Here is a 10,722-nt window from a genome sequence, read left to right on the forward strand (position 1 = left end):
TTCCTGAGAAGTCTGATAAAATCTCCGGCCTGGGGCCGCTGGGAGCCCTGCTGCTCCCCAACCCAGTTCAGAAACTGGAAAGAGCTCGGGGGGGAAGGGGAGGACCTCACCAGCTGGTGGTGTTCCTGCCCTGAAGTGGGGGTGGGGGGGAGCCTCTGAGGAAACTCGCAGGCCCCAACCCAGCTGTGGTCCTTACTGAATCATTAGATTTCCCACAAACAAGATAAAAATTTCAAACAACAAAGAGGACTTTTCCGTGGTCTGCCGAATGGGGTTTCTCATTGTGTTTTGGTTCCTTCTGGTGGTGGGGGCGGCCTGCAGGGTTTCCCCATACCCGGCCTGCCTCAGCCAGAAAGCCACAGGAGCCCCCCCCCCCCCAACCGCCTCTCCCTCCACTTCTCCAGATCTGCGGGGGCGGGGAGGGCAAGGATTTGGTGGTGGTGGTGGTGGTGGTGGTGTTGAAGTGTAGGTAAACCCAGAAGAGACTCAAGGTTTTGAGTCATTGTTTCAGGAGCAACAGTCCACTTTTCAGAATTATAGGTCTCTTCTGGGAAGAACACAAAAGCCCACGCAGGAAAAGAGAAGAATATCCCAAATTCATGGCCGGGAAGAGGGAAGTCACTTCACTGTTTGTCCTCAAATGTACACCCTGTTCAAATTCTCCACCTCTTCCAGGCGTCTGCTAGGAATAAGCCACTTGTCCCTGATCCTGCAGTTTTCTATTCTGTACTGTCCTGTCACCCTGACTCACACCTCTTTCTATTCCCTTTTGTAGCTACTAAGTGTGTAGTGACTGATAGAAAGTCTAGAGCCAAATTAAAGCCAAGAGCATTTTTATAAAAATATGAATCATTTTGAAAGTGTCATGATAGCCAGGACATTTACGTCATGTGTAATCCTCACGGCAATCCTGTAGGGGTGGGTGGGGTTTTGTTTGTTTTTTTGTTTGTTTTTCCATTTTGCAGATGAGAAAATTGAGGCTCAGAAGGACTCTGGGAGTGCACATTGCTCCTCAGTGCTGTGGGTGGAATTCCAGGACGGTCTCACTTGCAAAGCTGTGCTCATCACCTCTTTGGACTTCCCAGGGCTTCAGCAGATGACCCAGGGAAGCTTTCACTTATAGGGCACAGTAACCAGGTCCGAAGGGATCAGGACACTGTGTAACACACATCAGGGCTCAGAGTAAAGTTCACCAGCATGCTAAATAAAGTCTTTTCCTAGCAGAGCGGCACACACTACCCAGGCCAAGCCCTCACTCCCCAAATCCCACCGTTGCCTCTAACCACAGCCAGCTCTCCACTCTCGTCCCCCTGGGTGAGTACCAAGCCACAATGTCCTTTGTCTGCTCCCCTAACTAGCCCTGATCTGGGACTGTGCACAGTATGGTGGGTCTGAGGATGTGTGTGACTGTTGGTACTTGCCCCAATTATGCTCATAGCTGATATCCCTGAACTGAGCCCAATACTCTCTGCTATAGTAGACCAGAACTCAGAATCCTCAGTACGGCATTCCAGGGAGACACTAGCAATCCATCAGCATTGTCTTGAGATTAATCCTGTCATTACTGGTGTAGCAAATGATCAGTGGAACTTAATTTCCGTTCCCTTCTATCCTTCTTGCCTGCCTTCCCTGGTGTTTCTGGGGTGGACAGAGGGATGGATAGATGAATGGAAGGATGGGTGGACAGATGGACGGATAGATGGATGGACAGGCAGTGAGTGGATGGACAGATGGATGGATGGACAGAAGGGTGGCAGATAGACAGATGGATGGACGGACCAATGGATGAATGGACAGATGGGTGAGTGGATAAATGTGATGGATGGACAGATGGATGGATGGACGGATGGGTAGATAGATGGATGGATGGATGGATGGATGGATGGACGGATGGAAGGATGGATGGATGAAAGGATTGGTGGGTGGGCAGATACGATGGATGGACAGATGGATGTATGAAGGGAAACTGAATTCTCACCTTACAGAGGAACCCTGGTTGGCACCACTCCTAATTCTGCTGACTTCACTCAGTGCTGATGCTTCTTTGACAAAACTTGCTTTTAGTATGTGGCGTTTGTTATAGGAACTGGTGAGATTCCTGGGTCATCCTGAGGCCATGGAGGATCCTCAGCATCAGCACTTTGTTTCTCACTCAGTCTCATTTCCTCCCCCTCTAACATATGCCTGAGCTTAAAAACATCCACTTACCCCATACTTCCTTCTTCTTTTTAAAGCTCAAGCTGACAAGAGAAATTTCTTCTCCCACTCACCTTTTTTTTTTTTCTATACAGAGAAGAAAAAACACAATTCCTCTGTGGGGTGCATAGGAATGAATGGTTAATGATTAAAAACTCTTGTGTGTCTTTGGAGCCACCAGGATCCTTAACCTATGCTATTAGCTGCCTAGAGGTTCTAAATCATCCCATGATTGGGCTAGATGGGAAAGCATATTTTTCCAGGGCCTTTTCAGAAGCTCTGGCTTTTGGTTTTGAACCAATAAAATTATGGGGATATCAGAAGATTCTTTCCCTAGCAAAATACCATTTAGTTTTCAAGAGGAAGAAAATGTTAAGAAATTTGTATTCAAGTCAGTTTGAAGAGGAATAAAACAGCTCTTATAAAGCAACATTTTTGAGATTTGAGTACAAGTAAATCAGAAGCATATGGATTGTGTGCTGTTAAAACATGCTTTTGTTTCCCTAGGAAGGAAAAAATAGGAAAAATATATTCTATAAAATGGCATATACTGGAAAATAGCTGGAGATTTTTAAGAAAACCAAAATGTAGCAGAGATGGTCCAACTCTAGTTATTAATATCCTGAAACCAGCTAGGGAGTAAAATTAGGTGGTAAAATTATTGTACCATTTCTTACTCCAAGCTGGAAATGACATATTTCTCAGATATTTCTTTAAAAAAGAAAAATAATATACTGAGATCTATGAGACAAGGTTTCATTTTACTGTCTCTGTCTTGATATTCTGATAATAATTCTTTTCGCTGGACTCACAGACCAGGAAAGTAAGAGTGTGGAGGTAAATATGAGGTCCTAGAGCCAAATGTTGGCTTAAATCACACCTCTGTCCCTTTAGCCATGGGTCTCCACAAGACATTCACCTCCCTCTGTGCCCTAGTTTCTTCATCTGGAAAGTGAGAAGAAAAAGAAGATGAATTACTACACCTACCATCTGGGTGAAGCACCTTCAATAAATGCCTGATGCACAGGAAGTTCTCAGTAAATGTTAGCTGGTATTATTTGTCGTCTCACCCAGAATGCTCTGCCACGAGATAACTCCGTAGTTCAGTCACACACTTCAAAACTTGGCAAACCTTTAGGCAGGTTGACAAAGAAAAAAAAATGAAATGAAATGTAAGTGGGGTCATTACAACCAAACTGTAAAGAAGTAACAAGTATTAGGAGAGAATACTATGAACAACTGTACACCAACAAATTAGATAACTTACCCCAAATAGCAAATTCTTAGAAACACACAAATTACCTTCTTGAGTTGACTCAAGAAGAAATAGAAATCACAACAGACCTATAACAAGCAAAGAGAGTGAGAGTAATCAAACGTCCCTATGAAAAAAAGTCCAAGACTGGATGTCTTCACGGGTGAATTCTACTAAATATTTAAAGACAAATTAACACCAGTCCTTCTCAAAGTTCTTCCAGTCACTCAGTTCTTTCAGGACTCTGCCCTCCCGGATCCTTCTCTATTACTATAGTATCACCTCCCCACACACAAATACGCATTCTCTGGCCTCAACTTACTTTTCACTGTAGCACTTATCACCACCTAATATATTATATATTTATTTTCTTATTTATTTCTTGATCTCTTTTCCCACTAGAACGTGGGAGCTCTATCAGAGCAAGTATTTTTTTTTTCCACTGTCGAATTCTCCATGCTTAAGATGGTGCCTATAAAAAATTGTTGAATAAATAAACCGTCTGATCATTCTTTTGCCAAAACAGAATAAAGAGAAATCCAGAGAGGGCCTGGGTATTGCAGAACTACAAGATCTAGCTGACTAGAAGAACATGATCTTTCAGAAGCAGATAACCAAGAAAGTGTAGTGTCAGAAAAACAAAGGGAAATGAGGTTTCTGAAAAGCCGGGACTGGTCAGCAGGGTCAATTAGTGCTGAGAAATCAAGTCCAACGAGAACCAAAATGTCCACTGGATTGAGCTGCAAAAGATGAGTGATCCACTTAGTGAGAAGCATTTGAGGATCCTAAGACGAGAAGCTGGAAGCCAGGCTGCTTTGAGGGGGAGATGGAGGACACAGCACCTTATGGCATTTTATTTTTCTATTAAAAAAAAAAAAAAAGAAAAGAAGATACAGAGATAAAGAAGTTGCTAGAAAGGGTGAGGGTCAAGTGAGGATATTGTTTTTAAGTGGGAAAGATCTGCAAATGTCTAAAAGCCTATGGAAGGAACCCAGTGGAGGAGAAAAAAAAGTTGAAAATACAGAGGAAGGCAAGGTTCCCAGAAGGAGAAGTATGGGTGCCAGACCATAGGGCTGGCTTGAGCAAGGAACAACCTCTCCTGGATTCTCAGACTGTAGGAAAACAAGACCCAGAGAGCCCACATGACTTACCCACCAGCCCAACCAGGACCCAGGTCTCCAGTGTCTCTTTACTCTGCAGTTATTTTTCTCTTGCTTAAATTAGAATGTTCAAGGGGCCGTGGGGAGGAGAGAGGGATAGAAACCAAAACTGGTAAGCAAAAAATGCTTACTGCAATAGATTTTGTCACTGAAGGCTCTTACAGGGAAGGTACCTCTTCCCACTTAGGAGCTCCCTTCTCTGCGGTGTGAGCCCCTTAGCATAGCATCTCCCAGAAGCCCTCACACACCTGTCCCCAGGACAGCAGAGGGACTAACCTAATTGGGAAATCTGTGAAAAGAAATGGAGCATGCACAGCCCAGCCCCATCCTGTGTCTTCTTTTTAGGAAATATCAGAGAAAGTAGATCTAGGTGGCTCTCAAACCCATGGCAAGCATAGCAGTAAAGCTCTCCACGCCTACCCTGTGTGGAGGCTGCAGGGGTCTGACTCTGCACGTGGCCAGATGGGCACATCCTGCCAATATGTGGGCTCAGGATGAAGAAGTCCGTTTGCCCACAGATACATTCCACTTGCTATAATGTCAGCCTTACCGATAGCAAAGATGTTATTTTGGTGTCTCTCTGCCTCCCTCCTTTGTCCTTTTGTTTTTTCCAGTGGATTCAGAAAAAGATGAGGAAGAAAAAAAGCTAATTACGCCAACAGAAATTATACTATTAAAATTGGCTTGTGAAACTTGATTCTCAAAATCATTCTTTTTGAGATACAAAGACCCCCCCCCAAAAAAAAACCCGTATTTTCTGACATAATTTGAAAAATGAAAGTGCGTTCTTTTCAGAAAAGAACACTCCTAGGGGAAGAATAGGAGAGCCTGATTGGTTTCATGGATGCATAAAACCCAAAGGACCTGCTTTCTTAATTCAGTTGGATCAAAGTACAAAATCAGAGTTGATAGTTTCTTCAACGCTTTCCAGGATTCCACTGTTCTCTGTCTGGAAGTAGCCATGGCCACATCCACAGTTTCAAACTTGAGAAAGTGACCCAGAATCATCACAACATGTGAAGAGGCTGCATAGCAATGACCGTTCTGTGAGGGTGGGAGAGAAACCTGCCAAAGTACATTCTTTGTTGATGAGAAAAATGCATCAACAATTGTAAAATTAGGTGTTTGGCACCGTATTTAGCCATGGATCCAGTTTTCAACTCGCTTCTTTCCAACGTTTTCAGGGCCAAAGAGTTGATCCTAATAATCATTTCAGAAATAGTCACTGTCACCTTCTCCAATTACTTCAGTCTCCATATTTCAAATTGAAAAATATTGGCCTTGACTCTACAACTTGCCTCTGCTGCTCCCAAGTTGCTTTTTGGAAATTTACCAAATAATCTTTAGGTTTATCAGTGAAGACAAAGATTAGCAGCAAAATCTGTCTTGCGATTTTGCGTGAAAGCTATTTTAAGAAACACGGGGGCTGGGGATTATTCAAAGGCTTTATGGTACATGGGAATCCGTGGGAGGTTTGAAGTCCAGGGTGGGAAAGTGGGAAGGGACGAAGGAAGCTGGTAAAGGCGAGGCCGGGGGGAGACTCCGAGCACAGGCAAGTGGTCTGCACTGTAGCCTGGTTCTGCAGTGAATGGCCTCTAACCATCCCACATTCTCCCAGTGGTTGTTCAAATTCAGAGCTCCCAGAGAGAGGATTTGGCCTCTTTGGTTTCTAAGAGCAGACAGTTCCCTCTACCTCTTACCGTCCAAAAAAACAGGCGGGGGTGGAAAGCTCCCTAAAAGAAAGAAGGACTGCTCTTGGAATGGTGGGATCGGGTGCTGGGGACAAAGCTGAACAAAGGACCCCCATACCTGGGCCCCGTGGGGGGAGTCCTGTGAGCAGCAGCTCAGTGGCTATTGATTTAGCCATGAGGGCTTATTGCACGGTAATCCTGAGAGCTCTCATTCATCCCAACATCATTCACTACATAGTGATTAAGCCCTTCTGAGTAGAGATGCATCAGGGAACGGAACAAAGTCTCTTGCTTGTATGGAGTTCCACAGCCACCTCAAATCATCCCCCTCGACTTCCAGGCCACTGAGTTCACCCCCGTCGTCATGAGCTCTCAGCTGCTGTACACCAGTCCCATGCAAACCTCAGCCCTGGTCTGACACAAAGTCTGGGCAGGAAGGACACCACTGCCACAGAATTGAAATACTGAGCACTCGTATCTCTGAGTTCAACTCATCTACAAATTAAAAAATGAGCTCGAGCTCAGTGTGGACGCAAGGAAATGCAGAACGTGATCATGTCACAGGAGATTGATCATCAGCCAGTGACCCTGAGGGGTCAGCAGACAACAGCACAGCTTGTACCTACTGATATTGGCACAGATTAGCTCCAACAAACATTTACATTTCCGTTGTGGCAGATTCTTTTGTAAAACTAAAAATCTTACATTCAAAGAATGAGCTAAACCCCCCCAAGTGTGCAGTGTGTGTAGGTGTGTTCACTGGCAAGTATGAAAAAGAGTTAACTTTCTCCCCTTGTTTTGCATGGTGACGTCTGGGCATCCATGGTCAATGTCATAGAAGAATCACAAGCCTTGGGAGCTTCCAGTCTAATACTCTCAGGTGTTTATCTGTGTCCACGGCCTTGGAGAAGTCTCCTAACTTCATCCAGGTTTGTTTCCTCACTTGCAATATTAGAATAAAAATATCTATCCTTTGTCATGCAATTACCATGTGCCAGGCACTATGCTGAAAATTTTTATTATGTAATTTAATTTTTCCCCCAATCCGTTTTATTTTTTACTTACACTGATTTTGCAATTGAAGAATCAGATATAGAGCAGCAAAGTAATTTGCCTAAGATCGTGAAGCTAGTGAGCTGGAAAGAGGCAGGATTTTAAGCCAGGTGTGTCTGACGCTGGAGCCCATATTCTCCAACACCTCATTCTACTACCTTCTCACAGGGTGTTTCCAGCAGGTCAGGTTCAGCTGCAAGTGACAAAAAACAGCAACAACAACAACAAAACCTCTCAAAATTCTCCTTCACGGTCATTAGGGACTGCAACTCTTTCTTGCTGCTTTAGCATTTCCAGTAAGCGACTCCACCACATCCAGCCATCATGTCCCCATTCCCGTTGTCATTGAAAGGAAGAGACAGAAAGGGGCATGTTTCTTCCTGTTTAGGACACTTCCTAGGAATTGCATGCGACACTTCTGCTGACAACACAGTGACCACACAGGCACGTGTAGCTACAGGGGAGGCTGGGCTCTGTGGTCTTCTTTGAAGGAATTCATGTGCTTAGTTTAAACATGTGGCATTTTATTATTAAGGAAGAAAGGAAAGGGTAGCACTGGGAGGACAATCTCGGGTGTTTGAGTCATGGAAACTAGGAGGGAGAAGGTAAAAGACGCACCAGGTCCGCTGCCTGGCACATAGTTGGTCCCTGGCACATGACACTGTCATTAATTTTATTGTTTTAAGCTTTTATTTATTTATTCATGAGAGACACAAAGAGGGAGTGAGAGGCAGAGACACAGGCAGAGGGAGAAGCAGGCTCCCCGCCGGCAGCTTGATGTGGGACTCGACCCCAGCACCCCAGGACCCCAGGATCACGACCTGAGCCAAAGGCAGACGCTCAACCCCGGAGCCACCCAGGCGCCGGGCACTGTCACTTACTAGGACCGCCCTCCATCTGGCCTCCTGCAGGACACAGGCAGAAAACCACAAAATCAAATCAGGGAAGGAAAGGTCACCAAAAAAGGGTAGGAGAAGGGAACATTTTTTCACTCCCGGTGATACAATGCACTGGGCCTCGTTTCCCGCACAGAAGCCGCGGCCTTGCTGGTTTGCAGCGGCCCGAGGCCTGCGTGGAGGGCGACGATGGGAACGGGCCACCACGGCCAGCGGCCACCTCGGGGCGACGCTATCCGGTGACCGCCGGTGCCTCCTTCCTACTGCAGCAGTGAATGGAAATGCAGTTTTCCCTGTGGTCCGACAAAAGAAATCCCGGCCTCTGGGGCTTCCCTCTGACCCGGTCCTCATTTCTCCTAAGAGTGCGAGTCGTTTTCATTCCCCTCGTGATTAACCTTTTCTCAGAAAGGCGGAGGGGAGCAAGGTTGTGGCCCCGGAGATCGCCCCATCACGCAGCCTTTCGGTAACCGTCCTCAACCGTCCTGAGGCCGGGCCTCCGATCAGGTAGGAAAGGGCCGTTTTTAATTTCAGGTGGGGCTGTATCGTCTAGCAGGGAAGGTTCCAGATGGCCGCACTGCACTGAAGGCCCAGGCACGTGTGCCACCGGGATCGAAGGCGGGAGAGGCAAGTGGTGGCGCTGAGCGACCCGTGTCATGGAAGCGTCCTCAAATGCAGGGGGCACTTCCCTTGGCGGGGGAGGTCCCTGGGACACCGATACAACGAATGCCTTTTCCATACAACGTCCAGCTTCACCTCAGTTTGGCGCTGGCTCCTCGGGTTGCAGGTGACCTGGGGCTGCGCACAGTTGCTCCCCCGTTAGAAAGAAGGCAGCCAAACTGGGTGCAGGCAGACTTACTCCCACAGATGCCTCTTTCCCCTGAACCCAGCGTCCTTGTCGCCCGGCTCCTGACCTCTCAGACCCCCGCGTCCTTTCCTGTCCCCGCCAGCCCTATCCTTGCACCACCTGCTCAACGGAGCAAGTGGGCAGGCGAGGGACCCGCAGCAAGGAGAAGGGCCGCGTGGCCACGTGGGGCAAAGCGCTGATTCCGTGATTCTGCTGAGAAACCACAGCGGAGTGGGCCCCCTCTACCCCCTTGGGCCCAGACGCACCCCGTCTAAGGCTTTATCTCTGCCTGGGTTTCCCTGTCACAGCTCATCATATATCATATGATGTCATCACTCATCATAGTGTCAGCCCAGAACTGACACTCTCAACCCCATGGAGGTATTTCCAGAAGGGGGACGTCGGTAGAAGGCGGGAAGGGCCCTCTTTAGCAGCCAGTCCAACTCAAAGGCTTCAGTCGCCTCCATGTGCTCCAGCCACGACCAGCTCAACACGAAGTAGTGATGGGGGACCCACCAAGTCCTCCCTGGAGAGCCGAATGCCTCTTCTGTTCCATTGGCCCAAGGTGTTCTGGAAGGCGAATGGCCTCACCCCTTACGTGTTCCTTCACGCATCCTCAAGTTCTTCTTGCCCCACGTCTCTCTCTCAGGAGATTCCGATTTTTTCCATGGGGGACTGAAGTTCAGGGGCACCGGGGCTCCATTCATCTGTTAGTCTCCGGGAGGGCACAGGCTATCCCGACATGCAGCCCAGCTAGGGTTTCGGGCTGGGGGCCACTCAACTGGTCAGTGGGCTCAGGTTCCCTCCCCACACCTCGAAGCTTCCTCATCCCCACCCTTACTCCTCAGTCCTGTTTCCTTTGCATCTGTAGGTGCCAGAGACAGTTGGGCCTGTTAGAGAGCAGGACTGCTAGGAAGCGGACAGTCTGACTCTTGCCCGTCTTCTCCTCCCGCACCTCTAAGTCCAGTGAAACCATGTGGTGTGTTTCCAAAACCCTGATCTGGAGCCCATCCCTGCTCCCTGGCCTTCTGCCTGAGGGCAGGCCAGCAGTGCCCGAGGACGGACAGAGAGGACCAAGGAAGCAAAGGCTCACCGGGTGTAGGTTTCAGAGTCCTGGAACCTTAGAGATCATCCATCCTTGTCACTTTACAGCGAAGAGGGCCATGGTCAAGGTTGAGCACCAACCCAAGGCAGAGCCAGGCCAAGAGACAGGCCCTCTGGCTTCCAGTTCAGGGGTCTCTTCACTGTGCCCAGGAAGCCTGGTGTAATGCTGGCTGATTTGTACCGAACGGCACTCCCCAAACACTGGCGTTCCCAGCACCATGGGAAGACACCGAAGAGACATAAAAGGTAGAACCATTCACAGAGAGGGGGGCAGAAACTTCTTTCTATTATGGCCATCTGGTGTCCTATTGGCCTATTCACAATGGGAGAACTGAGTGGTCTGAAGGACAGGAGGACAGCAAAAGAAATGAAGCAAGGGGCGCCTGGGTGGCTCAGTCGGTTCAGCATCTGCATTCAGCTCAGGTCATGATCTTAGGGTCTTGGGATCAAGCCCCGTGATGGGCTCTGTGCTCAGCAGGGAGCCTGCTTCTCCCTCTCCCTCTGCCTCTGCCCCTGCTCATGA

At 47.8% G+C, this 10,722-nt stretch overlaps 1 long non-coding RNA gene across 2 annotated transcripts; it reads right to left on the minus strand.

Annotated features, from left to right (window-relative positions):
- Window positions 1–816: 816 nt before the first annotated feature.
- Window positions 817–7,441, minus strand: LOC140595516 (uncharacterized). 2 transcript variants are annotated; one of them, XR_011997208.1, is made up of 2 exons: window positions 7,368–7,441; window positions 817–3,328 (listed from the first exon to the last, which is right to left on the minus strand). It is a non-coding gene; the product is annotated as an uncharacterized lncRNA (long non-coding RNA). The 2 variants fall into 2 exon arrangements; XR_011997207.1 differs by lacking the exon at window positions 7,368–7,441 and adding an exon at window positions 4,603–4,715.
- Window positions 7,442–10,722: the final 3,281 nt, after the last annotated feature.

This window comes from Vulpes vulpes, chromosome 14 (assembly GCF_048418805.1).
Source record: "Vulpes vulpes isolate BD-2025 chromosome 14, VulVul3, whole genome shotgun sequence".
NCBI classification, from domain to species: Eukaryota; Metazoa; Chordata; class Mammalia; order Carnivora; family Canidae; genus Vulpes; species Vulpes vulpes.